The sequence below is a fragment of the Schistocerca cancellata genome, unplaced genomic scaffold (assembly GCF_023864275.1).
Source record: "Schistocerca cancellata isolate TAMUIC-IGC-003103 unplaced genomic scaffold, iqSchCanc2.1 HiC_scaffold_634, whole genome shotgun sequence".
Taxonomy (NCBI): Eukaryota; Metazoa; Arthropoda; class Insecta; order Orthoptera; family Acrididae; genus Schistocerca; species Schistocerca cancellata.
Window position 1 is genome coordinate 82,413 of NW_026046645.1, and position 26,943 is coordinate 109,355.

The 26,943-nt window shown below is 48.9% G+C and overlaps 37 non-coding genes across 37 annotated transcripts; 19 read left to right on the plus strand and 18 right to left on the minus strand.

The window, feature by feature from the left end:
- The first annotated feature begins 621 nt into the window (after positions 1-621).
- Trnap-ugg (transfer RNA proline (anticodon UGG)) lies at positions 622-693 on the plus strand. Its single transcript has one exon. It is a non-coding gene; the product is annotated as a tRNA-Pro (tRNA).
- Positions 694-1,328: 635 nt separating this feature from the next.
- On the minus strand, positions 1,329-1,401 carry Trnav-uac (transfer RNA valine (anticodon UAC)). Its single transcript has one exon. It is a non-coding gene; the product is annotated as a tRNA-Val (tRNA).
- A 235-nt stretch (positions 1,402-1,636) lies between these two features.
- On the plus strand, positions 1,637-1,708 carry Trnap-cgg (transfer RNA proline (anticodon CGG)). The gene has a single exon. It is a non-coding gene; the product is annotated as a tRNA-Pro (tRNA).
- A 208-nt stretch (positions 1,709-1,916) lies between these two features.
- On the minus strand, positions 1,917-1,989 carry Trnav-aac (transfer RNA valine (anticodon AAC)). Its single transcript has one exon. It is a non-coding gene; the product is annotated as a tRNA-Val (tRNA).
- A 1,500-nt stretch (positions 1,990-3,489) lies between these two features.
- Positions 3,490-3,561, plus strand: Trnap-ugg (transfer RNA proline (anticodon UGG)). Its single transcript has one exon. It is a non-coding gene; the product is annotated as a tRNA-Pro (tRNA).
- A 635-nt stretch (positions 3,562-4,196) lies between these two features.
- On the minus strand, positions 4,197-4,269 carry Trnav-uac (transfer RNA valine (anticodon UAC)). The gene has a single exon. It is a non-coding gene; the product is annotated as a tRNA-Val (tRNA).
- Positions 4,270-4,504: 235 nt separating this feature from the next.
- Trnap-cgg (transfer RNA proline (anticodon CGG)) lies at positions 4,505-4,576 on the plus strand. The gene has a single exon. It is a non-coding gene; the product is annotated as a tRNA-Pro (tRNA).
- A 208-nt stretch (positions 4,577-4,784) lies between these two features.
- On the minus strand, positions 4,785-4,857 carry Trnav-aac (transfer RNA valine (anticodon AAC)). The gene has a single exon. It is a non-coding gene; the product is annotated as a tRNA-Val (tRNA).
- Positions 4,858-6,357: 1,500 nt separating this feature from the next.
- Trnap-ugg (transfer RNA proline (anticodon UGG)) lies at positions 6,358-6,429 on the plus strand. Its single transcript has one exon. It is a non-coding gene; the product is annotated as a tRNA-Pro (tRNA).
- Positions 6,430-7,064: 635 nt separating this feature from the next.
- On the minus strand, positions 7,065-7,137 carry Trnav-uac (transfer RNA valine (anticodon UAC)). Its single transcript has one exon. It is a non-coding gene; the product is annotated as a tRNA-Val (tRNA).
- Positions 7,138-7,372: 235 nt separating this feature from the next.
- On the plus strand, positions 7,373-7,444 carry Trnap-cgg (transfer RNA proline (anticodon CGG)). Its single transcript has one exon. It is a non-coding gene; the product is annotated as a tRNA-Pro (tRNA).
- Positions 7,445-7,652: 208 nt separating this feature from the next.
- Positions 7,653-7,725, minus strand: Trnav-aac (transfer RNA valine (anticodon AAC)). Its single transcript has one exon. It is a non-coding gene; the product is annotated as a tRNA-Val (tRNA).
- A 1,500-nt stretch (positions 7,726-9,225) lies between these two features.
- On the plus strand, positions 9,226-9,297 carry Trnap-ugg (transfer RNA proline (anticodon UGG)). The gene has a single exon. It is a non-coding gene; the product is annotated as a tRNA-Pro (tRNA).
- A 635-nt stretch (positions 9,298-9,932) lies between these two features.
- On the minus strand, positions 9,933-10,005 carry Trnav-uac (transfer RNA valine (anticodon UAC)). The gene has a single exon. It is a non-coding gene; the product is annotated as a tRNA-Val (tRNA).
- A 235-nt stretch (positions 10,006-10,240) lies between these two features.
- Positions 10,241-10,312, plus strand: Trnap-cgg (transfer RNA proline (anticodon CGG)). Its single transcript has one exon. It is a non-coding gene; the product is annotated as a tRNA-Pro (tRNA).
- Positions 10,313-10,520: 208 nt separating this feature from the next.
- Trnav-aac (transfer RNA valine (anticodon AAC)) lies at positions 10,521-10,593 on the minus strand. Its single transcript has one exon. It is a non-coding gene; the product is annotated as a tRNA-Val (tRNA).
- A 1,500-nt stretch (positions 10,594-12,093) lies between these two features.
- Positions 12,094-12,165, plus strand: Trnap-ugg (transfer RNA proline (anticodon UGG)). The gene has a single exon. It is a non-coding gene; the product is annotated as a tRNA-Pro (tRNA).
- A 636-nt stretch (positions 12,166-12,801) lies between these two features.
- Positions 12,802-12,874, minus strand: Trnav-uac (transfer RNA valine (anticodon UAC)). Its single transcript has one exon. It is a non-coding gene; the product is annotated as a tRNA-Val (tRNA).
- A 234-nt stretch (positions 12,875-13,108) lies between these two features.
- On the plus strand, positions 13,109-13,180 carry Trnap-cgg (transfer RNA proline (anticodon CGG)). The gene has a single exon. It is a non-coding gene; the product is annotated as a tRNA-Pro (tRNA).
- A 175-nt stretch (positions 13,181-13,355) lies between these two features.
- On the minus strand, positions 13,356-13,428 carry Trnav-aac (transfer RNA valine (anticodon AAC)). The gene has a single exon. It is a non-coding gene; the product is annotated as a tRNA-Val (tRNA).
- Positions 13,429-14,928: 1,500 nt separating this feature from the next.
- Positions 14,929-15,000, plus strand: Trnap-ugg (transfer RNA proline (anticodon UGG)). The gene has a single exon. It is a non-coding gene; the product is annotated as a tRNA-Pro (tRNA).
- Positions 15,001-15,637: 637 nt separating this feature from the next.
- Positions 15,638-15,710, minus strand: Trnav-uac (transfer RNA valine (anticodon UAC)). Its single transcript has one exon. It is a non-coding gene; the product is annotated as a tRNA-Val (tRNA).
- Positions 15,711-15,944: 234 nt separating this feature from the next.
- On the plus strand, positions 15,945-16,016 carry Trnap-cgg (transfer RNA proline (anticodon CGG)). Its single transcript has one exon. It is a non-coding gene; the product is annotated as a tRNA-Pro (tRNA).
- Positions 16,017-16,224: 208 nt separating this feature from the next.
- On the minus strand, positions 16,225-16,297 carry Trnav-aac (transfer RNA valine (anticodon AAC)). The gene has a single exon. It is a non-coding gene; the product is annotated as a tRNA-Val (tRNA).
- A 1,500-nt stretch (positions 16,298-17,797) lies between these two features.
- On the plus strand, positions 17,798-17,869 carry Trnap-ugg (transfer RNA proline (anticodon UGG)). Its single transcript has one exon. It is a non-coding gene; the product is annotated as a tRNA-Pro (tRNA).
- Positions 17,870-18,506: 637 nt separating this feature from the next.
- On the minus strand, positions 18,507-18,579 carry Trnav-uac (transfer RNA valine (anticodon UAC)). The gene has a single exon. It is a non-coding gene; the product is annotated as a tRNA-Val (tRNA).
- Positions 18,580-18,813: 234 nt separating this feature from the next.
- Positions 18,814-18,885, plus strand: Trnap-cgg (transfer RNA proline (anticodon CGG)). The gene has a single exon. It is a non-coding gene; the product is annotated as a tRNA-Pro (tRNA).
- A 208-nt stretch (positions 18,886-19,093) lies between these two features.
- On the minus strand, positions 19,094-19,166 carry Trnav-aac (transfer RNA valine (anticodon AAC)). Its single transcript has one exon. It is a non-coding gene; the product is annotated as a tRNA-Val (tRNA).
- Positions 19,167-20,666: 1,500 nt separating this feature from the next.
- Trnap-ugg (transfer RNA proline (anticodon UGG)) lies at positions 20,667-20,738 on the plus strand. Its single transcript has one exon. It is a non-coding gene; the product is annotated as a tRNA-Pro (tRNA).
- A 637-nt stretch (positions 20,739-21,375) lies between these two features.
- Trnav-uac (transfer RNA valine (anticodon UAC)) lies at positions 21,376-21,448 on the minus strand. The gene has a single exon. It is a non-coding gene; the product is annotated as a tRNA-Val (tRNA).
- A 234-nt stretch (positions 21,449-21,682) lies between these two features.
- Trnap-cgg (transfer RNA proline (anticodon CGG)) lies at positions 21,683-21,754 on the plus strand. Its single transcript has one exon. It is a non-coding gene; the product is annotated as a tRNA-Pro (tRNA).
- A 208-nt stretch (positions 21,755-21,962) lies between these two features.
- On the minus strand, positions 21,963-22,035 carry Trnav-aac (transfer RNA valine (anticodon AAC)). Its single transcript has one exon. It is a non-coding gene; the product is annotated as a tRNA-Val (tRNA).
- Positions 22,036-23,535: 1,500 nt separating this feature from the next.
- Trnap-ugg (transfer RNA proline (anticodon UGG)) lies at positions 23,536-23,607 on the plus strand. The gene has a single exon. It is a non-coding gene; the product is annotated as a tRNA-Pro (tRNA).
- A 637-nt stretch (positions 23,608-24,244) lies between these two features.
- Positions 24,245-24,317, minus strand: Trnav-uac (transfer RNA valine (anticodon UAC)). The gene has a single exon. It is a non-coding gene; the product is annotated as a tRNA-Val (tRNA).
- Positions 24,318-24,551: 234 nt separating this feature from the next.
- On the plus strand, positions 24,552-24,623 carry Trnap-cgg (transfer RNA proline (anticodon CGG)). Its single transcript has one exon. It is a non-coding gene; the product is annotated as a tRNA-Pro (tRNA).
- A 208-nt stretch (positions 24,624-24,831) lies between these two features.
- Trnav-aac (transfer RNA valine (anticodon AAC)) lies at positions 24,832-24,904 on the minus strand. Its single transcript has one exon. It is a non-coding gene; the product is annotated as a tRNA-Val (tRNA).
- A 1,500-nt stretch (positions 24,905-26,404) lies between these two features.
- Positions 26,405-26,476, plus strand: Trnap-ugg (transfer RNA proline (anticodon UGG)). The gene has a single exon. It is a non-coding gene; the product is annotated as a tRNA-Pro (tRNA).
- The last annotated feature ends 467 nt before the right edge of the window (positions 26,477-26,943 follow it).

Genomic DNA, 26,943 nt, shown 5'->3' on the forward strand with positions numbered 1-26,943 from the left:
TACGCCACTACTCCCAGCCGGAGAACTGCATTTGAAAGTGTAATAACATGAGCTACACGTAACTCCGATTTCTGTGTCTGACCTACTTTTAATGAAACTGTCGTCGATTTACTTACTACTATCGCTGCTGGACGAAGCAGATCAGGTGAAAACCATCAGTATTCTTGTAACGAAGAGGTAATGGAAATTTAGGTAAAACAATATCAAAAAAAGTTGTGTGGTGGAGCGACACGTACAGTTGGCTCTTCCTAGATGATCATTGCTGCACGGAATAATTGTTAAGGCACCGACGCCTTCAGGAGTGGTCTTCTGGAAGTTTTGCTTGCAGTATATTCCGCAATCTTTTCGTTATGAGTTGGTGTTTCGGATTCCCGATGTTCTTTTGTTTAGTGCACATGCCTTCCCTTGACACTGAGAAAGCACATGACGAAAGTGAAACACCACCGTCTGTTCATCTGCAGAGCGCGATGAAATTATTCACTCTGTATTCATTGCCTTTCATATTCTTCCCATCAGTGGTGAGCGCTGCCTTCAGAAAGCGCTTTTGTTTCTGATTTACATGGAAGTTAGTGTTCCTCGGAGCTGGACTGCTTGGGATTAGCTTCATTGCTACTGGCAGGTGGCTCGTTGGTCTAGGGGTATGATTCCTGCTTTGGGTGCAGGAGGTCCCGGGTTCAAATCCCGGACGAGCCCTACCGTTTTGACCGTGCTGAAGAGTAGGTGGAGCTCACCCACGTTTGCAGCTCTGCAATGAAGAATAGATGCCTGCCGCAGCACGCTTTGTGTAGCACTACGGTGATGAAGGGACCGTTTGATATGGCAAGAATCTGACACCAGTAAATTACATGGGTCGATGCTGTAGAAGAGCCGACAGTAATCTTGCATGCAACGGAAAACAAAGGTTGTGTTTGCAGAACATGTGCACCGTGAGTGGAGACGAACCTCAATCGTGGAGCAGTCTACCTTCATCTGATTAGCGACGACAACAACCAAAGGGTGGGATACAAGACTGAGCGTAGTTAAGAGTTTCTCACTATTAGTTACGTTCACACTTCAACAGAGCTGTGACAAGGCGAGTGCAGTGAGCTCAGGAAAGCCAGTATGAAGCGCACTTGAAGTAGTCCTGAAGAAATGGATTATAAACTTTGCCGGCCAGAATGGAGCTACGAGCGTTCTGAGTTACTGAATACCGGTACACTATGGGAGCAAGAGCATTTGACAGTAAAATGAAGCGATATCCGTGTAGCACACGACATTTATTATCCATGCATACGCAGACGTGACGTAATCTCGGAAATGGAATCCGAAAAGGGGTTTAAAAAAAGTCGTGTTTCCGCCCGGGATCGAACCGGGGACCTTCTGCGTGTAAAGCAGACGTGATAACCGCTACACCACGGAAACGACGGCTCTGCGGCTGTTCTACCTAGAAACCCGTAGTGGCAACAGATTTTTCCTGCGTAAGCAAAGGCATCGCCTACGAGCTCCCTCCGATTCTAGAAGTTTGCTATTGTAAAAGACATCGATGAAAACAATCAAACCGCAACAGCCAGGGAAAACGCTGGGTGAGCGGCAGCTCTGCATGGTGATACCAAGAACGGAGGCGTCAGTCATGTGCAGCGCTTAGACGCTACGAACAGGCTCGTTGGTCTAGGGGTATGATTCCTGCTTCGGGTGCAGGAGGTCCCGGGTTCAAATCCCGGACGAGCCCTTGCGTTTTGTGCAAACGTGTGGCAACTACCGTCATGCCGGCGGCTGTTCCGCGCATTTCCAGCCCTCCAGGTAAGCACAAAAACCAAGTAGCCGGTTCTGAAAGAGTTTCATGTATCATCTGAGCCCTGGTGGTGGGCCGTTTGAAATTGATTTAAATGGTCACAGTAGAGATTGTAGCAAGGGTCTTGTTGAGTGCGACGAAAAAGTGTTTCCGCCCGGAATCGAACCGGGGACCTTCTGCGTGTTAGGCAGACGTGATAACCGCTACACCACGGAAACTGCTACGCTCTGTGCTCCACATCTGACACAACTTGTAGGACGATCGCAACTTTGGCGTAAAAATCACTTTGCGGAAACGCACAATGCAGGTATTTCGCATTCGTATGCAACAATCGACAGCACCCTTGCCTGTCTGAATGCCATCACGAATGAGAGCCCAAGAAGTCGTCGGAAATGCTCGCGGCCGAGTCCTCAGCAGCATCAGCTTCTCATTCTTTCCATACGAGGCACCGTCAATTCGCGCAGTCGCTATTGCAAATGATGTCACCAAAAGCAATCACTTCGTTAGCGGCGAGGAGCCCGGACTCAGCGGTAGCTCTACATGAAGGCACCAGCAGCTCCGTCAGGCCACCGCTGGCGCGCCGGCGCCCGGACCCACGACCGTCAATGACGCTGCAGTCGATGTACTTCTTAATATCGCTTTTGGAAGAAGGAAACCAGGTGTAAATCACACAGTATTTTACTGATGATCTGGAAACGCAAGTTTAGAATAAGTAGAACATTATATAAAATGTGTTGTGTGGTCGAGCGACACCCACGCCTCGCTCTCGCCAGATTATCGTTGCTGCACGGAATGATTGTTAAGGCACCGACGGCTTCAGAGTTCGTCTTCTCGAAGTTTTGCTTTTGCAGTACATTCCGCAATCTTTTCGTTATGAGTCGTCTGTTTCGGTTTCCCGATGTAGTTTTGCTCACTGCTCTCGACTTCTCTTAACCCCGAGCCACCACTAGCCGAAAATTCCGCACTGCTATCTGGTCAATCTGCAGAGCTCGATGAAGGCGTCGCGGTCGTTCCTGAGCTGATGAAACGGCCGAATCTGTAGTTGTTCCCAGATCTCTTCCACAACAACGGCCTCCCAGACGCTTGGATTACAGGAGTACGCCACTACTCCCAGCCGGAGAACTGCATTTGAAAGTGTAATAACATGAGCTACACGTAACTCCGATTTCTGTGTCTGACCTACTTTTAATGAAACTGTCGTCGATTTACTTACTACTATCGCTGCTGGACGAAGCAGATCAGGTGAAAACCATCAGTATTCTTGTAACGAAGAGGTAATGGAAATTTAGGTAAAACAATATCAAAAAAAGTTGTGTGGTGGAGCGACACGTACAGTTGGCTCTTCCTAGATGATCATTGCTGCACGGAATAATTGTTAAGGCACCGACGCCTTCAGGAGTGGTCTTCTGGAAGTTTTGCTTGCAGTATATTCCGCAATCTTTTCGTTATGAGTTGGTGTTTCGGATTCCCGATGTTCTTTTGTTTAGTGCACATGCCTTCCCTTGACACTGAGAAAGCACATGACGAAAGTGAAACACCACCGTCTGTTCATCTGCAGAGCGCGATGAAATTATTCACTCTATATTCATTGCCTTTCATATTCTTCCCATCAGTGGTGAGCGCTGCCTTCAGAAAGCGCTTTTGTTTCTGATTTACATGGAAGTTAGTGTTCCTCGGAGCTGGACTGCTTGGGATTAGCTTCATTGCTACTGGCAGGTGGCTCGTTGGTCTAGGGGTATGATTCCTGCTTTGGGTGCAGGAGGTCCCGGGTTCAAATCCCGGACGAGCCCTACCGTTTTGACCGTGCTGAAGAGTAGGTGGAGCTCACCCACGTTTGCAGCTCTGCAATGAAGAATAGATGCCTGCCGCAGCACGCTTTGTGTAGCACTACGGTGATGAAGGGACCGTTTGATATGGCAAGAATCTGACACCAGTAAATTACATGGGTCGATGCTGTAGAAGAGCCGACAGTAATCTTGCATGCAACGGAAAACAAAGGTTGTGTTTGCAGAACATGTGCACCGTGAGTGGAGACGAACCTCAATCGTGGAGCAGTCTACCTTCATCTGATTAGCGACGACAACAACCAAAGGGTGGGATACAAGACTGAGCGTAGTTAAGAGTTTCTCACTATTAGTTACGTTCACACTTCAACAGAGCTGTGACAAGGCGAGTGCAGTGAGCTCAGGAAAGCCAGTATGAAGCGCACTTGAAGTAGTCCTGAAGAAATGGATTATAAACTTTGCCGGCCAGAATGGAGCTACGAGCGTTCTGAGTTACTGAATACCGGTACACTATGGGAGCAAGAGCATTTGACAGTAAAATGAAGCGATATCCGTGTAGCACACGACATTTATTATCCATGCATACGCAGACGTGACGTAATCTCGGAAATGGAATCCGAAAAGGGGTTTAAAAAAAGTCGTGTTTCCGCCCGGGATCGAACCGGGGACCTTCTGCGTGTAAAGCAGACGTGATAACCGCTACACCACGGAAACGACGGCTCTGCGGCTGTTCTACCTAGAAACCCGTAGTGGCAACAGATTTTTCCTGCGTAAGCAAAGGCATCGCCTACGAGCTCCCTCCGATTCTAGAAGTTTGCTATTGTAAAAGACATCGATGAAAACAATCAAACCGCAACAGCCAGGGAAAACGCTGGGTGAGCGGCAGCTCTGCATGGTGATACCAAGAACGGAGGCGTCAGTCATGTGCAGCGCTTAGACGCTACGAACAGGCTCGTTGGTCTAGGGGTATGATTCCTGCTTCGGGTGCAGGAGGTCCCCGGTTCAAATCCCGGACGAGCCCTTGCGTTTTGTGCAAACGTGTGGCAACTACCGTCATGCCGGCGGCTGTTCCGCGCATTTCCAGCCCTCCAGGTAAGCACAAAAACCAAGTAGCCGGTTCTGAAAGAGTTTCATGTATCATCTGAGCCCTGGTGGTGGGCCGTTTGAAATTGATTTAAATGGTCACAGTAGAGATTGTAGCAAGGGTCTTGTTGAGTGCGACGAAAAAGTGTTTCCGCCCGGAATCGAACCGGGGACCTTCTGCGTGTTAGGCAGACGTGATAACCGCTACACCACGGAAACTGCTACGCTCTGTGCTCCACATCTGACACAACTTGTAGGACGATCGCAACTTTGGCGTAAAAATCACTTTGCGGAAACGCACAATGCAGGTATTTCGCATTCGTATGCAACAATCGACAGCACCCTTGCCTGTCTGAATGCCATCACGAATGAGAGCCCAAGAAGTCGTCGGAAATGCTCGCGGCCGAGTCCTCAGCAGCATCAGCTTCTCATTCTTTCCATACGAGGCACCGTCAATTCGCGCAGTCGCTATTGCAAATGATGTCACCAAAAGCAATCACTTCGTTAGCGGCGAGGAGCCCGGACTCAGCGGTAGCTCTACATGAAGGCACCAGCAGCTCCGTCAGGCCACCGCTGGCGCGCCGGCGCCCGGACCCACGACCGTCAATGACGCTGCAGTCGATGTACTTCTTAATATCGCTTTTGGAAGAAGGAAACCAGGTGTAAATCACACAGTATTTTACTGATGATCTGGAAACGCAAGTTTAGAATAAGTAGAACATTATATAAAATGTGTTGTGTGGTCGAGCGACACCCACGCCTCGCTCTCGCCAGATTATCGTTGCTGCACGGAATGATTGTTAAGGCACCGACGGCTTCAGAGTTCGTCTTCTCGAAGTTTTGCTTTTGCAGTACATTCCGCAATCTTTTCGTTATGAGTCGTCTGTTTCGGTTTCCCGATGTAGTTTTGCTCACTGCTCTCGACTTCTCTTAACCCCGAGCCACCACTAGCCGAAAATTCCGCACTGCTATCTGGTCAATCTGCAGAGCTCGATGAAGGCGTCGCGGTCGTTCCTGAGCTGATGAAACGGCCGAATCTGTAGTTGTTCCCAGATCTCTTCCACAACAACGGCCTCCCAGACGCTTGGATTACAGGAGTACGCCACTACTCCCAGCCGGAGAACTGCATTTGAAAGTGTAATAACATGAGCTACACGTAACTCCGATTTCTGTGTCTGACCTACTTTTAATGAAACTGTCGTCGATTTACTTACTACTATCGCTGCTGGACGAAGCAGATCAGGTGAAAACCATCAGTATTCTTGTAACGAAGAGGTAATGGAAATTTAGGTAAAACAATATCAAAAAAAGTTGTGTGGTGGAGCGACACGTACAGTTGGCTCTTCCTAGATGATCATTGCTGCACGGAATAATTGTTAAGGCACCGACGCCTTCAGGAGTGGTCTTCTGGAAGTTTTGCTTGCAGTATATTCCGCAATCTTTTCGTTATGAGTTGGTGTTTCGGATTCCCGATGTTCTTTTGTTTAGTGCACATGCCTTCCCTTGACACTGAGAAAGCACATGACGAAAGTGAAACACCACCGTCTGTTCATCTGCAGAGCGCGATGAAATTATTCACTCTATATTCATTGCCTTTCATATTCTTCCCATCAGTGGTGAGCGCTGCCTTCAGAAAGCGCTTTTGTTTCTGATTTACATGGAAGTTAGTGTTCCTCGGAGCTGGACTGCTTGGGATTAGCTTCATTGCTACTGGCAGGTGGCTCGTTGGTCTAGGGGTATGATTCCTGCTTTGGGTGCAGGAGGTCCCGGGTTCAAATCCCGGACGAGCCCTACCGTTTTGACCGTGCTGAAGAGTAGGTGGAGCTCACCCACGTTTGCAGCTCTGCAATGAAGAATAGATGCCTGCCGCAGCACGCTTTGTGTAGCACTACGGTGATGAAGGGACCGTTTGATATGGCAAGAATCTGACACCAGTAAATTACATGGGTCGATGCTGTAGAAGAGCCGACAGTAATCTTGCATGCAACGGAAAACAAAGGTTGTGTTTGCAGAACATGTGCACCGTGAGTGGAGACGAACCTCAATCGTGGAGCAGTCTACCTTCATCTGATTAGCGACGACAACAACCAAAGGGTGGGATACAAGACTGAGCGTAGTTAAGAGTTTCTCACTATTAGTTACGTTCACACTTCAACAGAGCTGTGACAAGGCGAGTGCAGTGAGCTCAGGAAAGCCAGTATGAAGCGCACTTGAAGTAGTCCTGAAGAAATGGATTATAAACTTTGCCGGCCAGAATGGAGCTACGAGCGTTCTGAGTTACTGAATACCGGTACACTATGGGAGCAAGAGCATTTGACAGTAAAATGAAGCGATATCCGTGTAGCACACGACATTTATTATCCATGCATACGCAGACGTGACGTAATCTCGGAAATGGAATCCGAAAAGGGGTTTAAAAAAAGTCGTGTTTCCGCCCGGGATCGAACCGGGGACCTTCTGCGTGTAAAGCAGACGTGATAACCGCTACACCACGGAAACGACGGCTCTGCGGCTGTTCTACCTAGAAACCCGTAGTGGCAACAGATTTTTCCTGCGTAAGCAAAGGCATCGCCTACGAGCTCCCTCCGATTCTAGAAGTTTGCTATTGTAAAAGACATCGATGAAAACAATCAAACCGCAACAGCCAGGGAAAACGCTGGGTGAGCGGCAGCTCTGCATGGTGATACCAAGAACGGAGGCGTCAGTCATGTGCAGCGCTTAGACGCTACGAACAGGCTCGTTGGTCTAGGGGTATGATTCCTGCTTCGGGTGCAGGAGGTCCCCGGTTCAAATCCCGGACGAGCCCTTGCGTTTTGTGCAAACGTGTGGCAACTACCGTCATGCCGGCGGCTGTTCCGCGCATTTCCAGCCCTCCAGGTAAGCACAAAAACCAAGTAGCCGGTTCTGAAAGAGTTTCATGTATCATCTGAGCCCTGGTGGTGGGCCGTTTGAAATTGATTTAAATGGTCACAGTAGAGATTGTAGCAAGGGTCTTGTTGAGTGCGACGAAAAAGTGTTTCCGCCCGGAATCGAACCGGGGACCTTCTGCGTGTTAGGCAGACGTGATAACCGCTACACCACGGAAACTGCTACGCTCTGTGCTCCACATCTGACACAACTTGTAGGACGATCGCAACTTTGGCGTAAAAATCACTTTGCTGAAACGCACAATGCAGGTATTTCGCATTCGTATGCAACAATCGACAGCACCCTTGCCTGTCTGAATGCCATCACGAATGAGAGCCCAAGAAGTCGTCGGAAATGCTCGCGGCCGAGTCCTCAGCAGCATCAGCTTCTCATTCTTTCCATACGAGGTACCGTCAATTCGCGCAGTCGCTATTGCAAATGATGTCACCAAAAGCAATCACTTCGTTAGCGGCGAGGAGCCCGGACTCAGCGGTAGCTCTACATGAAGGCACCAGCAGCTCCGTCAGGCCACCGCTGGCACGCCGGCGCCCGGACCCACGACCGTCAATGACGCTGCAGTCGATGTACTTCTTAATATCGCTTTTGGAAGAAGGAAACCAGGTGTAAATCACACAGTATTTTACTGATGATCTGGAAACGCAAGTTTAGAATAAGTAGAACATTATATAAAATGTGTTGTGTGGTCGAGCGACACCCACGCCTCGCTCTCGCCAGATTATCGTTGCTGCACGGAATGATTGTTAAGGCACCGACGGCTTCAGAGTTCGTCTTCTCGAAGTTTTGCTTTTGCAGTACATTCCGCAATCTTTTCGTTATGAGTCGTCTGTTTCGGTTTCCCGATGTAGTTTTGCTCACTGCTCTCGACTTCTCTTAACCCCGAGCCACCACTAGCCGAAAATTCCGCACTGCTATCTGGTCAATCTGCAGAGCTCGATGAAGGCGTCGCGGTCGTTCCTGAGCTGATGAAACGGCCGAATCTGTAGTTGTTCCCAGATCTCTTCCACAACAACGGCCTCCCAGACGCTTGGATTACAGGAGTACGCCACTACTCCCAGCCGGAGAACTGCATTTGAAAGTGTAATAACATGAGCTACACGTAACTCCGATTTCTGTGTCTGACCTACTTTTAATGAAACTGTCGTCGATTTACTTACTACTATCGCTGCTGGACGAAGCAGATCAGGTGAAAACCATCAGTATTCTTGTAACGAAGAGGTAATGGAAATTTAGGTAAAACAATATCAAAAAAAGTTGTGTGGTGGAGCGACACGTACAGTTGGCTCTTCCTAGATGATCATTGCTGCACGGAATAATTGTTAAGGCACCGACGCCTTCAGGAGTGGTCTTCTGGAAGTTTTGCTTGCAGTATATTCCGCAATCTTTTCGTTATGAGTTGGTGTTTCGGATTCCCGATGTTCTTTTGTTTAGTGCACATGCCTTCCCTTGACACTGAGAAAGCACATGACGAAAGTGAAACACCACCGTCTGTTCATCTGCAGAGCGCGATGAAATTATTCACTCTATATTCATTGCCTTTCATATTCTTCCCATCAGTGGTGAGCGCTGCCTTCAGAAAGCGCTTTTGTTTCTGATTTACATGGAAGTTAGTGTTCCTCGGAGCTGGACTGCTTGGGATTAGCTTCATTGCTACTGGCAGGTGGCTCGTTGGTCTAGGGGTATGATTCCTGCTTTGGGTGCAGGAGGTCCCGGGTTCAAATCCCGGACGAGCCCTACCGTTTTGACCGTGCTGAAGAGTAGGTGGAGCTCACCCACGTTTGCAGCTCTGCAATGAAGAATAGATGCCTGCCGCAGCACGCTTTGTGTAGCACTACGGTGATGAAGGGACCGTTTGATATGGCAAGAATCTGACACCAGTAAATTACATGGGTCGATGCTGTAGAAGAGCCGACAGTAATCTTGCATGCAACGGAAAACAAAGGTTGTGTTTGCAGAACATGTGCACCGTGAGTGGAGACGAACCTCAATCGTGGAGCAGTCTACCTTCATCTGATTAGCGACGACAACAACCAAAGGGTGGGATACAAGACTGAGCGTAGTTAAGAGTTTCTCACTATTAGTTACGTTCACACTTCAACAGAGCTGTGACAAGGCGAGTGCAGTGAGCTCAGGAAAGCCAGTATGAAGCGCACTTGAAGTAGTCCTGAAGAAATGGATTATAAACTTTGCCGGCCAGAATGGAGCTACGAGCGTTCTGAGTTACTGAATACCGGTACACTATGGGAGCAAGAGCATTTGACAGTAAAATGAAGCGATATCCGTGTAGCACACGACATTTATTATCCATGCATACGCAGACGTGACGTAATCTCGGAAATGGAATCCGAAAAGGGGTTTAAAAAAAGTCGTGTTTCCGCCCGGGATCGAACCGGGGACCTTCTGCGTGTAAAGCAGACGTGATAACCGCTACACCACGGAAACGACGGCTCTGCGGCTGTTCTACCTAGAAACCCGTAGTGGCAACAGATTTTTCCTGCGTAAGCAAAGGCATCGCCTACGAGCTCCCTCCGATTCTAGAAGTTTGCTATTGTAAAAGACATCGATGAAAACAATCAAACCGCAACAGCCAGGGAAAACGCTGGGTGAGCGGCAGCTCTGCATGGTGATACCAAGAACGGAGGCGTCAGTCATGTGCAGCGCTTAGACGCTACGAACAGGCTCGTTGGTCTAGGGGTATGATTCCTGCTTCGGGTGCAGGAGGTCCCGGGTTCAAATCCCGGACGAGCCCTTGCGTTTTGTGCAAACGTGTGGCAACTACCGTCATGCCGGCGGCTGTTCCGCGCATTTCCAGCCCTCCAGGTAAGCACAAAAACCAAGTAGCCGGTTCTGAAAGAGTTTCATGTATCATCTGAGCCCTGGTGGTGGGCCGTTTGAAATTGATTTAAATGGTCACAGTAGAGATTGTAGCAAGGGTCTTGTTGAGTGCGACGAAAAAGTGTTTCCGCCCGGAATCGAACCGGGGACCTTCTGCGTGTTAGGCAGACGTGATAACCGCTACACCACGGAAACTGCTACGCTCTGTGCTCCACATCTGACACAACTTGTAGGACGATCGCAACTTTGGCGTAAAAATCACTTTGCGGAAACGCACAATGCAGGTATTTCGCATTCGTATGCAACAATCGACAGCACCCTTGCCTGTCTGAATGCCATCACGAATGAGAGCCCAAGAAGTCGTCGGAAATGCTCGCGGCCGAGTCCTCAGCAGCATCAGCTTCTCATTCTTTCCATACGAGGTACCGTCAATTCGCGCAGTCGCTATTGCAAATGATGTCACCAAAAGCAATCACTTCGTTAGCGGCGAGGAGCCCGGACTCAGCGGTAGCTCTACATGAAGGCACCAGCAGCTCCGTCAGGCCACCGCTGGCACGCCGGCGCCCGGACCCACGACCGTCAATGACGCTGCAGTCGATGTACTTCTTAATATCGCTTTTGGAAGAAGGAAACCAGGTGTAAATCACACAGTATTTTACTGATGATCTGGAAACGCAAGTTTAGAATAAGTAGAACATTATATAAAATGTGTTGTGTGGTCGAGCGACACCCACGCCTCGCTCTCGCCAGATTATCGTTGCTGCACGGAATGATTGTTAAGGCACCGACGGCTTCAGAGTTCGTCTTCTCGAAGTTTTGCTTTTGCAGTACATTCCGCAATCTTTTCGTTATGAGTCGTCTGTTTCGGTTTCCCGATGTAGTTTTGCTCACTGCTCTCGACTTCTCTTAACCCCGAGCCACCACTAGCCGAAAATTCCGCACTGCTATCTGGTCAATCTGCAGAGCTCGATGAAGGCGTCGCGGTCGTTCCTGAGCTGATGAAACGGCCGAATCTGTAGTTGTTCCCAGATCTCTTCCACAACAACGGCCTCCCAGACGCTTGGATTACAGGAGTACGCCACTACTCCCAGCCGGAGAACTGCATTTGAAAGCGTAATAACATGAGCTACACGTAACTCCGATTTCTGTGTCTGACCTACTTTTAATGAAACTGTCGTCGATTTACTTACTACTATCGCTGCTGGACGAAGCAGATCAGGTGAAAACCATCAGTATTCTTGTAACGAAGAGGTAATGGAAATTTAGGTAAAACAATATCAAAAAAAGTTGTGTGGTGGAGCGACACGTACAGTTGGCTCTTCCTAGATGATCATTGCTGCACGGAATAATTGTTAAGGCACCGACGCCTTCAGGATTGGTCTTCTGGTAGTTTTGCTTGCAGTATATTCCGCAATCTTTTCGTTATGAGTTGGTGTTTCGGATTCCCGATGTTCTTTTGTTTAGTGCATTTGCCTTCCCTTGACACTGAGAAAGCACATGACGAAAGTGAAACACCACCGTCTGTTCATCTGCAGAGCGCGATGAAATTATTCACTCTATATTCATTGCCTTTCATATTCTTCCCATCAGTGGTGAGCGCTGCCTTCAGAAAGCGCTTTTGTTTCTGATTTACATGGAAGTTAGTGTTCCTCGGAGCTGGACTGCTTGGGATTAGCTTCATTGCTACTGGCAGGTGGCTCGTTGGTCTAGGGGTATGATTCCTGCTTTGGGTGCAGGAGGTCCCGGGTTCAAATCCCGGACGAGCCCACCGTTTTGACCGTGCTGAAGAGTAGGTGGAGCTCACCCACGTTTGCAGCTCTGTAATGAAGAATAGATGCCTGCCGCAGCACGCTTTGTGTAGCACTACGGTGATGAAGGGACCGTTTGATATGGCAAGAATCTGACACCAGTAAATTACATGGGTCGATTGCTGTAGAAGAGCCGACAGTAATCTTGCATGCAACGGAAAACAAAGGTTGTCTTTGCAGAACATGTGCACCGTGAGTGGAGACGAACCTCAATCGTGGAGCAGTCTACCTTCATCTGATTAGCGACGACAACAACCAAAGGGTGGGATACAAGACTGAGCGTAGTTAAGAGTTTCTCACTATTAGTTACGTTCACACTTCAACAGAGCTGTGACAAGGCGAGTGCAGTGAGCTCAGGAAAGCCAGTATGAAGCGCACTTGAAGTAGTCCTGAAGAAATGGATTATAAACTTTGCCGGCCAGAATGGAGCTACGAGCGTTCTGAGTTACTGAATACCGGTACACTATGGGAGCAAGAGCATTTGACAGTAAAATGAAGCGATATCCGTGTAGCACACGACATTTATTATCCATGCATACGCAGACGTGACGTTATCTCGGAAATGGAATCCGAAAAGGGGTTTAAAAAAAAGTCGTGTTTCCGCCCGGGATCGAACCGGGGACCTTCTGCGTGTAAAGCAGACGTGATAACCGCTACACCACGGAAACGACGGCTGTGCGGCTGTTCTACCTAGAAACCCGTAGTGGCAACAGATTTTTCCTGCGTAAGCAAAGGCATCGCCTACGAGCTCCCTCCGATTCTAGAAGTTGCTATTGTAAAAGACATCGATGAAAACAATCAAACCGCAACAGCCAGGGAAAACGCTGGGTGAGCGGCAGCTCTGCATGGTGATACCAAGAACGGAGGCGTCAGTCATGTGCAGCGCTTAGACGCTACGAACAGGCTCGTTGGTCTAGGGGTATGATTCCTGCTTCGGGTGCAGGAGGTCCCGGGTTCAAATCCCGGACGAGCCCTTGCGTTTTGTGCAAACGTGTGGCAACTACCGTCATGCCGGCGGCTGTTCCGCGCATTTCCAGCCCTCCAGGTAAGCACAAAAACCAAGTAGCCCTGGTGGTGGGCCGTTTGAAATTGATTTAAATGGTCACAGTAGAGATTGTAGCAAGGGTCTTGTTGAGTGCGACGAAAAAGTGTTTCCGCCCGGAATCGAACCGGGGACCTTCTGCGTGTTAGGCAGACGTGATAACCGCTACACCACGGAAACTGCTACGCTCTGTGCTCCACATCTGACACAACTTGTAGGACGATCGCAACTTTGGCGTAAAAATCACTTTGCGGAAACGCACAATGCAGGTATTTCGCATTCGTATGCAACAATCGACAGCACCCTTGCCTGTCTGAATGCCATCACGAATGAGAGCCCAAGAAGTCGTCGGAAATGCTCGCGGCCGAGTCCTCAGCAGCATCAGCTTCTCATTCTTTCCATACGAGGTACCGTCAATTCGCGCAGTCGCTATTGCAAATGATGTCACCAAAAGCAATCACTTCGTTAGCGGCGAGGAGCCCGGACTCAGCGGTAGTTCTACATGAAGGCACCAGCAGCTCCGTCAGGCCACCGCTGGCGCGCCGGCGCCCGGACCCACGACCGTCAATGACGCTGCAGTCGATGTACTTCTTAATATCGCTTTTGGAAGAAGGAAACCAGGTGTAAATCACACAGTATTTTACTGATGATCTGGAAACGCAAGTTTAGAATAAGTAGAACATTATATAAAATGTGTTGTGTGGTCGAGCGACACCCACGCCTCGCTCTCGCCAGATTATCGTTGCTGCACGGAATGATTGTTAAGGCACCGACGGCTTCAGAGTTCGTCTTCTCGAAGTTTTGCTTTTGCAGTACATTCCGCAATCTTTTCGTTATGAGTCGTCTGTTTCGGTTTCCCGATGTAGTTTTGCTCACTGCTCTCGACTTCTCTTAACCCCGAGCCACCACTAGCCGAAAATTCCGCACTGCTATCTGGTCAATCTGCAGAGCTCGATGAAGGCGTCGCGGTCGTTCCTGAGCTGATGAAACGGCCGAATCTGTAGTTGTTCCCAGATCTCTTCCACAACAACGGCCTCCCAGACGCTTGGATTACAGGAGTACGCCACTACTTCCAGCCGGAGAACTGCATTTGAAAGCGTAATAACATGAGCTACACGTAACTCCGATTTCTGTGTCTGACCTACTTTTAATGAAACTGTCGTCGATTTACTTACTACTATCGCTGCTGGACGAAGCAGATCAGGTGAAAACCATCAGTATTCTTGTAACGAAGAGGTAATGGAAATTTAGGTAAAACAATATCAAAAAAAGTTGTGTGGTGGAGCGACACGTACAGTTGGCTCTTCCTAGATGATCATTGCTGCACGGAATAATTGTTAAGGCACCGACGCCTTCAGGATTGGTCTTCTGGTAGTTTTGCTTGCAGTATATTCCGCAATCTTTTCGTTATGAGTTGGTGTTTCGGATTCCCGATGTTCTTTTGTTTAGTGCATTTGCCTTCCCTTGACACTGAGAAAGCACATGACGAAAGTGAAACACCACCGTCTGTTCATCTGCAGAGCGCGATGAAATTATTCACTCTATATTCATTGCCTTTCATATTCTTCCCATCAGTGGTGAGCGCTGCCTTCAGAAAGCGCTTTTGTTTCTGATTTACATGGAAGTTAGTGTTCCTCGGAGCTGGACTGCTTGGGATTAGCTTCATTGCTACTGGCAGGTGGCTCGTTGGTCTAGGGGTATGATTCCTGCTTTGGGTGCAGGAGGTCCCGGGTTCAAATCCCGGACGAGCCCTACCGTTTTGACCGTGCTGAAGAGTAGGTGGAGCTCACCCACGTTTGCAGCTCTGTAATGAAGAATAGATGCCTGCCGCAGCACGCTTTGTGTAGCACTACGGTGATGAAGGGACCGTTTGATATGGCAAGAATCTGACACCAGTAAATTACATGGGTCGATTGCTGTAGAAGAGCCGACAGTAATCTTGCATGCAACGGAAAACAAAGGTTGTCTTTGCAGAACATGTGCACCGTGAGTGGAGACGAACCTCAATCGTGGAGCAGTCTACCTTCATCTGATTAGCGACGACAACAACCAAAGGGTGGGATACAAGACTGAGCGTAGTTAAGAGTTTCTCACTATTAGTTACGTTCACACTTCAACAGAGCTGTGACAAGGCGAGTGCAGTGAGCTCAGGAAAGCCAGTATGAAGCGCACTTGAAGTAGTCCTGAAGAAATGGATTATAAACTTTGCCGGCCAGAATGGAGCTACGAGCGTTCTGAGTTACTGAATACCGGTACACTATGGGAGCAAGAGCATTTGACAGTAAAATGAAGCGATATCCGTGTAGCACACGACATTTATTATCCATGCATACGCAGACGTGACGTTATCTCGGAAATGGAATCCGAAAAGGGGTTTAAAAAAAAGTCGTGTTTCCGCCCGGGATCGAACCGGGGACCTTCTGCGTGTAAAGCAGACGTGATAACCGCTACACCACGGAAACGACGGCTGTGCGGCTGTTCTACCTAGAAACCCGTAGTGGCAACAGATTTTTCCTGCGTAAGCAAAGGCATCGCCTACGAGCTCCCTCCGATTCTAGAAGTTGCTATTGTAAAAGACATCGATGAAAACAATCAAACCGCAACAGCCAGGGAAAACGCTGGGTGAGCGGCAGCTCTGCATGGTGATACCAAGAACGGAGGCGTCAGTCATGTGCAGCGCTTAGACGCTACGAACAGGCTCGTTGGTCTAGGGGTATGATTCCTGCTTCGGGTGCAGGAGGTCCCGGGTTCAAATCCCGGACGAGCCCTTGCGTTTTGTGCAAACGTGTGGCAACTACCGTCATGCCGGCGGCTGTTCCGCGCATTTCCAGCCCTCCAGGTAAGCACAAAAACCAAGTAGCCGGTTCTGAAAGAGTTTCATGTATCATCTGAGCCCTGGTGGTGGGCCGTTTGAAATTGATTTAAATGGTCACAGTAGAGATTGTAGCAAGGGTCTTGTTGAGTGCGACGAAAAAGTGTTTCCGCCCGGAATCGAACCGGGGACCTTCTGCGTGTTAGGCAGACGTGATAACCGCTACACCACGGAAACTGCTACGCTCTGTGCTCCACATCTGACACAACTTGTAGGACGATCGCAACTTTGGCGTAAAAATCACTTTGCGGAAACGCACAATGCAGGTATTTCGCATTCGTATGCAACAATCGACAGCACCCTTGCCTGTCTGAATGCCATCACGAATGAGAGCCCAAGAAGTCGTCGGAAATGCTCGCGGCCGAGTCCTCAGCAGCATCAGCTTCTCATTCTTTCCATACGAGGTACCGTCAATTCGCGCAGTCGCTATTGCAAATGATGTCACCAAAAGCAATCACTTCGTTAGCGGCGAGGAGCCCGGACTCAGCGGTAGCTCTACATGAAGGCACCAGCAGCTCCGTCAGGCCACCGCTGGCGCGCCGGCGCCCGGACCCACGACCGTCAATGACGCTGCAGTCGATGTACTTCTTAATATCGCTTTTGGAAGAAGGAAACCAGGTGTAAATCACACAGTATTTTACTGATGATCTGGAAACGCAAGTTTAGAATAAGTAGAACATTATATAAAATGTGTTGTGTGGTCGAGCGACACCCACGCCTCGCTCTCGCCAGATTATCGTTGCTGCACGGAATGATTGTTAAGGCACCGACGGCTTCAGAGTTCGTCTTCTCGAAGTTTTGCTTTTGCAGTACATTCCGCAATCTTTTCGTTATGAGTCGTCTGTTTCGGTTTCCCGATGTAGTTTTGCTCACTGCTCTCGACTTCTCTTAACCCCGAGCCACCACTAGCCGAAAATTCCGCACTGCTATCTGGTCAATCTGCAGAGCTCGATGAAGGCGTCGCGGTCGTTCCTGAGCTGATGAAACGGCCGAATCTGTAGTTGTTCCCAGATCTCTTCCACAACAACGGCCTCCCAGACGCTTGGATTACAGGAGTACGCCACTACTCCCAGCCGGAGAACTGCATTTGAAAGCGTAATAACATGAGCTACACGTAACTCCGATTTCTGTGTCTGACCTACTTTTAATGAAACTGTCGTCGATTTACTTACTACTATCGCTGCTGGACGAAGCAGATCAGGTGAAAACCATCAGTATTCTTGTAACGAAGAGGTAATGGAAATTTAGGTAAAACAATATCAAAAAAAGTTGTGTGGTGGAGCGACACGTACAGTTGGCTCTTCCTAGATGATCATTGCTGCACGGAATAATTGTTAAGGCACCGACGCCTTCAGGATTGGTCTTCTGGTAGTTTTGCTTGCAGTATATTCCGCAATCTTTTCGTTATGAGTTGGTGTTTCGGATTCCCGATGTTCTTTTGTTTAGTGCATTTGCCTTCCCTTGACACTGAGAAAGCACATGACGAAAGTGAAACACCACCGTCTGTTCATCTGCAGAGCGCGATGAAATTATTCACTCTATATTCATTGCCTTTCATATTCTTCCCATCAGTGGTGAGCGCTGCCTTCAGAAAGCGCTTTTGTTTCTGATTTACATGGAAGTTAGTGTTCCTCGGAGCTGGACTGCTTGGGATTAGCTTCATTGCTACTGGCAGGTGGCTCGTTGGTCTAGGGGTATGATTCCTGCTTTGGGTGCAGGAGGTCCCGGGTTCAAATCCCGGACGAGCCCTACCGTTTTGACCGTGCTGAAGAGTAGGTGGAGCTCACCCACGTTTGCAGCTCTGTAATGAAGAATAGATGCCTGCCGCAGCACGCTTTGTGTAGCACTACGGTGATGAAGGGACCGTTTGATATGGCAAGAATCTGACACCAGTAAATTACATGGGTCGATTGCTGTAGAAGAGCCGACAGTAATCTTGCATGCAACGGAAAACAAAGGTTGTCTTTGCAGAACATGTGCACCGTGAGTGGAGACGAACCTCAATCGTGGAGCAGTCTACCTTCATCTGATTAGCGACGACAACAACCAAAGGGTGGGATACAAGACTGAGCGTAGTTAAGAGTTTCTCACTATTAGTTACGTTCACACTTCAACAGAGCTGTGACAAGGCGAGTGCAGTGAGCTCAGGAAAGCCAGTATGAAGCGCACTTGAAGTAGTCCTGAAGAAATGGATTATAAACTTTGCCGGCCAGAATGGAGCTACGAGCGTTCTGAGTTACTGAATACCGGTACACTATGGGAGCAAGAGCATTTGACAGTAAAATGAAGCGATATCCGTGTAGCACACGACATTTATTATCCATGCATACGCAGACGTGACGTTATCTCGGAAATGGAATCCGAAAAGGGGTTTAAAAAAAAGTCGTGTTTCCGCCCGGGATCGAACCGGGGACCTTCTGCGTGTAAAGCAGACGTGATAACCGCTACACCACGGAAACGACGGCTGTGCGGCTGTTCTACCTAGAAACCCGTAGTGGCAACAGATTTTTCCTGCGTAAGCAAAGGCATCGCCTACGAGCTCCCTCCGATTCTAGAAGTTGCTATTGTAAAAGACATCGATGAAAACAATCAAACCGCAACAGCCAGGGAAAACGCTGGGTGAGCGGCAGCTCTGCATGGTGATACCAAGAACGGAGGCGTCAGTCATGTGCAGCGCTTAGACGCTACGAACAGGCTCGTTGGTCTAGGGGTATGATTCCTGCTTCGGGTGCAGGAGGTCCCGGGTTCAAATCCCGGACGAGCCCTTGCGTTTTGTGCAAACGTGTGGCAACTACCGTCATGCCGGCGGCTGTTCCGCGCATTTCCAGCCCTCCAGGTAAGCACAAAAACCAAGTAGCCGGTTCTGAAAGAGTTTCATGTATCATCTGAGCCCTGGTGGTGGGCCGTTTGAAATTGATTTAAATGGTCACAGTAGAGATTGTAGCAAGGGTCTTGTTGAGTGCGACGAAAAAGTGTTTCCGCCCGGAATCGAACCGGGGACCTTCTGCGTGTTAGGCAGACGTGATAACCGCTACACCACGGAAACTGCTACGCTCTGTGCTCCACATCTGACACAACTTGTAGGACGATCGCAACTTTGGCGTAAAAATCACTTTGCGGAAACGCACAATGCAGGTATTTCGCATTCGTATGCAACAATCGACAGCACCCTTGCCTGTCTGAATGCCATCACGAATGAGAGCCCAAGAAGTCGTCGGAAATGCTCGCGGCCGAGTCCTCAGCAGCATCAGCTTCTCATTCTTTCCATACGAGGTACCGTCAATTCGCGCAGTCGCTATTGCAAATGATGTCACCAAAAGCAATCACTTCGTTAGCGGCGAGGAGCCCGGACTCAGCGGTAGCTCTACATGAAGGCACCAGCAGCTCCGTCAGGCCACCGCTGGCGCGCCGGCGCCCGGACCCACGACCGTCAATGACGCTGCAGTCGATGTACTTCTTAATATCGCTTTTGGAAGAAGGAAACCAGGTGTAAATCACACAGTATTTTACTGATGATCTGGAAACGCAAGTTTAGAATAAGTAGAACATTATATAAAATGTGTTGTGTGGTCGAGCGACACCCACGCCTCGCTCTCGCCAGATTATCGTTGCTGCACGGAATGATTGTTAAGGCACCGACGGCTTCAGAGTTCGTCTTCTCGAAGTTTTGCTTTTGCAGTACATTCCGCAATCTTTTCGTTATGAGTCGTCTGTTTCGGTTTCCCGATGTAGTTTTGCTCACTGCTCTCGACTTCTCTTAACCCCGAGCCACCACTAGCCGAAAATTCCGCACTGCTATCTGGTCAATCTGCAGAGCTCGATGAAGGCGTCGCGGTCGTTCCTGAGCTGATGAAACGGCCGAATCTGTAGTTGTTCCCAGATCTCTTCCACAACAACGGCCTCCCAGACGCTTGGATTACAGGAGTACGCCACTACTCCCAGCCGGAGAACTGCATTTGAAAGCGTAATAACATGAGCTACACGTAACTCCGATTTCTGTGTCTGACCTACTTTTAATGAAACTGTCGTCGATTTACTTACTACTATCGCTGCTGGACGAAGCAGATCAGGTGAAAACCATCAGTATTCTTGTAACGAAGAGGTAATGGAAATTTAGGTAAAACAATATCAAAAAAAGTTGTGTGGTGGAGCGACACGTACAGTTGGCTCTTCCTAGATGATCATTGCTGCACGGAATAATTGTTAAGGCACCGACGCCTTCAGGATTGGTCTTCTGGTAGTTTTGCTTGCAGTATATTCCGCAATCTTTTCGTTATGAGTTGGTGTTTCGGATTCCCGATGTTCTTTTGTTTAGTGCATTTGCCTTCCCTTGACACTGAGAAAGCACATGACGAAAGTGAAACACCACCGTCTGTTCATCTGCAGAGCGCGATGAAATTATTCACTCTATATTCATTGCCTTTCATATTCTTCCCATCAGTGGTGAGCGCTGCCTTCAGAAAGCGCTTTTGTTTCTGATTTACATGGAAGTTAGTGTTCCTCGGAGCTGGACTGCTTGGGATTAGCTTCATTGCTACTGGCAGGTGGCTCGTTGGTCTAGGGGTATGATTCCTGCTTTGGGTGCAGGAGGTCCCGGGTTCAAATCCCGGACGAGCCCTACCGTTTTGACCGTGCTGAAGAGTAGGTGGAGCTCACCCACGTTTGCAGCTCTGTAATGAAGAATAGATGCCTGCCGCAGCACGCTTTGTGTAGCACTACGGTGATGAAGGGACCGTTTGATATGGCAAGAATCTGACACCAGTAAATTACATGGGTCGATTGCTGTAGAAGAGCCGACAGTAATCTTGCATGCAACGGAAAACAAAGGTTGTCTTTGCAGAACATGTGCACCGTGAGTGGAGACGAACCTCAATCGTGGAGCAGTCTACCTTCATCTGATTAGCGACGACAACAACCAAAGGGTGGGATACAAGACTGAGCGTAGTTAAGAGTTTCTCACTATTAGTTACGTTCACACTTCAACAGAGCTGTGACAAGGCGAGTGCAGTGAGCTCAGGAAAGCCAGTATGAAGCGCACTTGAAGTAGTCCTGAAGAAATGGATTATAAACTTTGCCGGCCAGAATGGAGCTACGAGCGTTCTGAGTTACTGAATACCGGTACACTATGGGAGCAAGAGCATTTGACAGTAAAATGAAGCGATATCCGTGTAGCACACGACATTTATTATCCATGCATACGCAGACGTGACGTTATCTCGGAAATGGAATCCGAAAAGGGGTTTAAAAAAAAGTCGTGTTTCCGCCCGGGATCGAACCGGGGACCTTCTGCGTGTAAAGCAGACGTGATAACCGCTACACCACGGAAACGACGGCTGTGCGGCTGTTCTACCTAGAAACCCGTAGTGGCAACAGATTTTTCCTGCGTAAGCAAAGGCATCGCCTACGAGCTCCCTCCGATTCTAGAAGTTGCTATTGTAAAAGACATCGATGAAAACAATCAAACCGCAACAGCCAGGGAAAACGCTGGGTGAGCGGCAGCTCTGCATGGTGATACCAAGAACGGAGGCGTCAGTCATGTGCAGCGCTTAGACGCTACGAACAGGCTCGTTGGTCTAGGGGTATGATTCCTGCTTCGGGTGCAGGAGGTCCCGGGTTCAAATCCCGGACGAGCCCTTGCGTTTTGTGCAAACGTGTGGCAACTACCGTCATGCCGGCGGCTGTTCCGCGCATTTCCAGCCCTCCAGGTAAGCACAAAAACCAAGTAGCCGGTTCTGAAAGAGTTTCATGTATCATCTGAGCCCTGGTGGTGGGCCGTTTGAAATTGATTTAAATGGTCACAGTAGAGATTGTAGCAAGGGTCTTGTTGAGTGCGACGAAAAAGTGTTTCCGCCCGGAATCGAACCGGGGACCTTCTGCGTGTTAGGCAGACGTGATAACCGCTACACCACGGAAACTGCTACGCTCTGTGCTCCACATCTGACACAACTTGTAGGACGATCGCAACTTTGGCGTAAAAATCACTTTGCGGAAACGCACAATGCAGGTATTTCGCATTCGTATGCAACAATCGACAGCACCCTTGCCTGTCTGAATGCCATCACGAATGAGAGCCCAAGAAGTCGTCGGAAATGCTCGCGGCCGAGTCCTCAGCAGCATCAGCTTCTCATTCTTTCCATACGAGGTACCGTCAATTCGCGCAGTCGCTATTGCAAATGATGTCACCAAAAGCAATCACTTCGTTAGCGGCGAGGAGCCCGGACTCAGCGGTAGCTCTACATGAAGGCACCAGCAGCTCCGTCAGGCCACCGCTGGCGCGCCGGCGCCCGGACCCACGACCGTCAATGACGCTGCAGTCGATGTACTTCTTAATATCGCTTTTGGAAGAAGGAAACCAGGTGTAAATCACACAGTATTTTACTGATGATCTGGAAACGCAAGTTTAGAATAAGTAGAACATTATATAAAATGTGTTGTGTGGTCGAGCGACACCCACGCCTCGCTCTCGCCAGATTATCGTTGCTGCACGGAATGATTGTTAAGGCACCGACGGCTTCAGAGTTCGTCTTCTCGAAGTTTTGCTTTTGCAGTACATTCCGCAATCTTTTCGTTATGAGTCGTCTGTTTCGGTTTCCCGATGTAGTTTTGCTCACTGCTCTCGACTTCTCTTAACCCCGAGCCACCACTAGCCGAAAATTCCGCACTGCTATCTGGTCAATCTGCAGAGCTCGATGAAGGCGTCGCGGTCGTTCCTGAGCTGATGAAACGGCCGAATCTGTAGTTGTTCCCAGATCTCTTCCACAACAACGGCCTCCCAGACGCTTGGATTACAGGAGTACGCCACTACTCCCAGCCGGAGAACTGCATTTGAAAGCGTAATAACATGAGCTACACGTAACTCCGATTTCTGTGTCTGACCTACTTTTAATGAAACTGTCGTCGATTTACTTACTACTATCGCTGCTGGACGAAGCAGATCAGGTGAAAACCATCAGTATTCTTGTAACGAAGAGGTAATGGAAATTTAGGTAAAACAATATCAAAAAAAGTTGTGTGGTGGAGCGACACGTACAGTTGGCTCTTCCTAGATGATCATTGCTGCACGGAATAATTGTTAAGGCACCGACGCCTTCAGGATTGGTCTTCTGGTAGTTTTGCTTGCAGTATATTCCGCAATCTTTTCGTTATGAGTTGGTGTTTCGGATTCCCGATGTTCTTTTGTTTAGTGCATTTGCCTTCCCTTGACACTGAGAAAGCACATGACGAAAGTGAAACACCACCGTCTGTTCATCTGCAGAGCGCGATGAAATTATTCACTCTATATTCATTGCCTTTCATATTCTTCCCATCAGTGGTGAGCGCTGCCTTCAGAAAGCGCTTTTGTTTCTGATTTACATGGAAGTTAGTGTTCCTCGGAGCTGGACTGCTTGGGATTAGCTTCATTGCTACTGGCAGGTGGCTCGTTGGTCTAGGGGTATGATTCCTGCTTTGGGTGCAGGAGGTCCCGGGTTCAAATCCCGGACGAGCCCTACCGTTTTGACCGTGCTGAAGAGTAGGTGGAGCTCACCCACGTTTGCAGCTCTGTAATGAAGAATAGATGCCTGCCGCAGCACGCTTTGTGTAGCACTACGGTGATGAAGGGACCGTTTGATATGGCAAGAATCTGACACCAGTAAATTACATGGGTCGATTGCTGTAGAAGAGCCGACAGTAATCTTGCATGCAACGGAAAACAAAGGTTGTCTTTGCAGAACATGTGCACCGTGAGTGGAGACGAACCTCAATCGTGGAGCAGTCTACCTTCATCTGATTAGCGACGACAACAACCAAAGGGTGGGATACAAGACTGAGCGTAGTTAAGAGTTTCTCACTATTAGTTACGTTCACACTTCAACAGAGCTGTGACAAGGCGAGTGCAGTGAGCTCAGGAAAGCCAGTATGAAGCGCACTTGAAGTAGTCCTGAAGAAATGGATTATAAACTTTGCCGGCCAGAATGGAGCTACGAGCGTTCTGAGTTACTGAATACCGGTACACTATGGGAGCAAGAGCATTTGACAGTAAAATGAAGCGATATCCGTGTAGCACACGACATTTATTATCCATGCATACGCAGACGTGACGTTATCTCGGAAATGGAATCCGAAAAGGGGTTTAAAAAAAAGTCGTGTTTCCGCCCGGGATCGAACCGGGGACCTTCTGCGTGTAAAGCAGACGTGATAACCGCTACACCACGGAAACGACGGCTGTGCGGCTGTTCTACCTAGAAACCCGTAGTGGCAACAGATTTTTCCTGCGTAAGCAAAGGCATCGCCTACGAGCTCCCTCCGATTCTAGAAGTTGCTATTGTAAAAGACATCGATGAAAACAATCAAACCGCAACAGCCAGGGAAAACGCTGGGTGAGCGGCAGCTCTGCATGGTGATACCAAGAACGGAGGCGTCAGTCATGTGCAGCGCTTAGACGCTACGAACAGGCTCGTTGGTCTAGGGGTATGATTCCTGCTTCGGGTGCAGGAGGTCCCGGGTTCAAATCCCGGACGAGCCCTTGCGTTTTGTGCAAACGTGTGGCAACTACCGTCATGCCGGCGGCTGTTCCGCGCATTTCCAGCCCTCCAGGTAAGCACAAAAACCAAGTAGCCGGTTCTGAAAGAGTTTCATGTATCATCTGAGCCCTGGTGGTGGGCCGTTTGAAATTGATTTAAATGGTCACAGTAGAGATTGTAGCAAGGGTCTTGTTGAGTGCGACGAAAAAGTGTTTCCGCCCGGAATCGAACCGGGGACCTTCTGCGTGTTAGGCAGACGTGATAACCGCTACACCACGGAAACTGCTACGCTCTGTGCTCCACATCTGACACAACTTGTAGGACGATCGCAACTTTGGCGTAAAAATCACTTTGCGGAAACGCACAATGCAGGTATTTCGCATTCGTATGCAACAATCGACAGCACCCTTGCCTGTCTGAATGCCATCACGAATGAGAGCCCAAGAAGTCGTCGGAAATGCTCGCGGCCGAGTCCTCAGCAGCATCAGCTTCTCATTCTTTCCATACGAGGTACCGTCAATTCGCGCAGTCGCTATTGCAAATGATGTCACCAAAAGCAATCACTTCGTTAGCGGCGAGGAGCCCGGACTCAGCGGTAGCTCTACATGAAGGCACCAGCAGCTCCGTCAGGCCACCGCTGGCGCGCCGGCGCCCGGACCCACGACCGTCAATGACGCTGCAGTCGATGTACTTCTTAATATCGCTTTTGGAAGAAGGAAACCAGGTGTAAATCACACAGTATTTTACTGATGATCTGGAAACGCAAGTTTAGAATAAGTAGAACATTATATAAAATGTGTTGTGTGGTCGAGCGACACCCACGCCTCGCTCTCGCCAGATTATCGTTGCTGCACGGAATGATTGTTAAGGCACCGACGGCTTCAGAGTTCGTCTTCTCGAAGTTTTGCTTTTGCAGTACATTCCGCAATCTTTTCGTTATGAGTCGTCTGTTTCGGTTTCCCGATGTAGTTTTGCTCACTGCTCTCGACTTCTCTTAACCCCGAGCCACCACTAGCCGAAAATTCCGCACTGCTATCTGGTCAATCTGCAGAGCTCGATGAAGGCGTCGCGGTCGTTCCTGAGCTGATGAAACGGCCGAATCTGTAGTTGTTCCCAGATCTCTTCCACAACAACGGCCTCCCAGACGCTTGGATTACAGGAGTACGCCACTACTCCCAGCCGGAGAACTGCATTTGAAAGCGTAATAACATGAGCTACACGTAACTCCGATTTCTGTGTCTGACCTACTTTTAATGAAACTGTCGTCGATTTACTTACTACTATCGCTGCTGGACGAAGCAGATCAGGTGAAAACCATCAGTATTCTTGTAACGAAGAGGTAATGGAAATTTAGGTAAAACAATATCAAAAAAAGTTGTGTGGTGGAGCGACACGTACAGTTGGCTCTTCCTAGATGATCATTGCTGCACGGAATAATTGTTAAGGCACCGACGCCTTCAGGATTGGTCTTCTGGAAGTTTTGCTTGCAGTATATTCCGCAATCTTTTCGTTATGAGTTGGTGTTTCGGATTCCCGATGTTCTTTTGTTTAGTGCACATGCCTTCCCTTGACACTGAGAAAGCACATGACGAAAGTGAAACACCACCGTCTGTTCATCTGCAGAGCGCGATGAAATTATTCACTCTATATTCATTGCCTTTCATATTCTTCCCATCAGTGGTGAGCGCTGCCTTCAGAAAGCGCTTTTGTTTCTGATTTACATGGAAGTTAGTGTTCCTCGGAGCTGGACTGCTTGGGATTAGCTTCATTGCTACTGGCAGGTGGCTCGTTGGTCTAGGGGTATGATTCCTGCTTTGGGTGCAGGAGGTCCCGGGTTCAAATCCCGGACGAGCCCTACCGTTTTGACCGTGCTGAAGAGTAGGTGGAGCTCACCCACGTTTGCAGCTCTGTAATGAAGAATAGATGCCTGCCGCAGCACGCTTTGTGTAGCACTACGGTGATGAAGGGACCGTTTGATATGGCAAGAATCTGACACCAGTAAATTACATGGGTCGATGCTGTAGAAGAGCCGACAGTAATCTTGCATGCAACGGAAAACAAAGGTTGTCTTTGCAGAACATGTGCACCGTGAGTGGAGACGAACCTCAATCGTGGAGCAGTCTACCTTCATCTGATTAGCGACGACAACAACCAAAGGGTGGGATACAAGACTGAGCGTAGTTAAGAGTTTCTCACTATTAGTTACGTTCACACTTCAACAGAGCTGTGACAAGGCGAGTGCAGTGAGCTCAGGAAAGCCAGTATGAAGCGCACTTGAAGTAGTCCTGAAGAAATGGATTATAAACTTTGCCGGCCAGAATG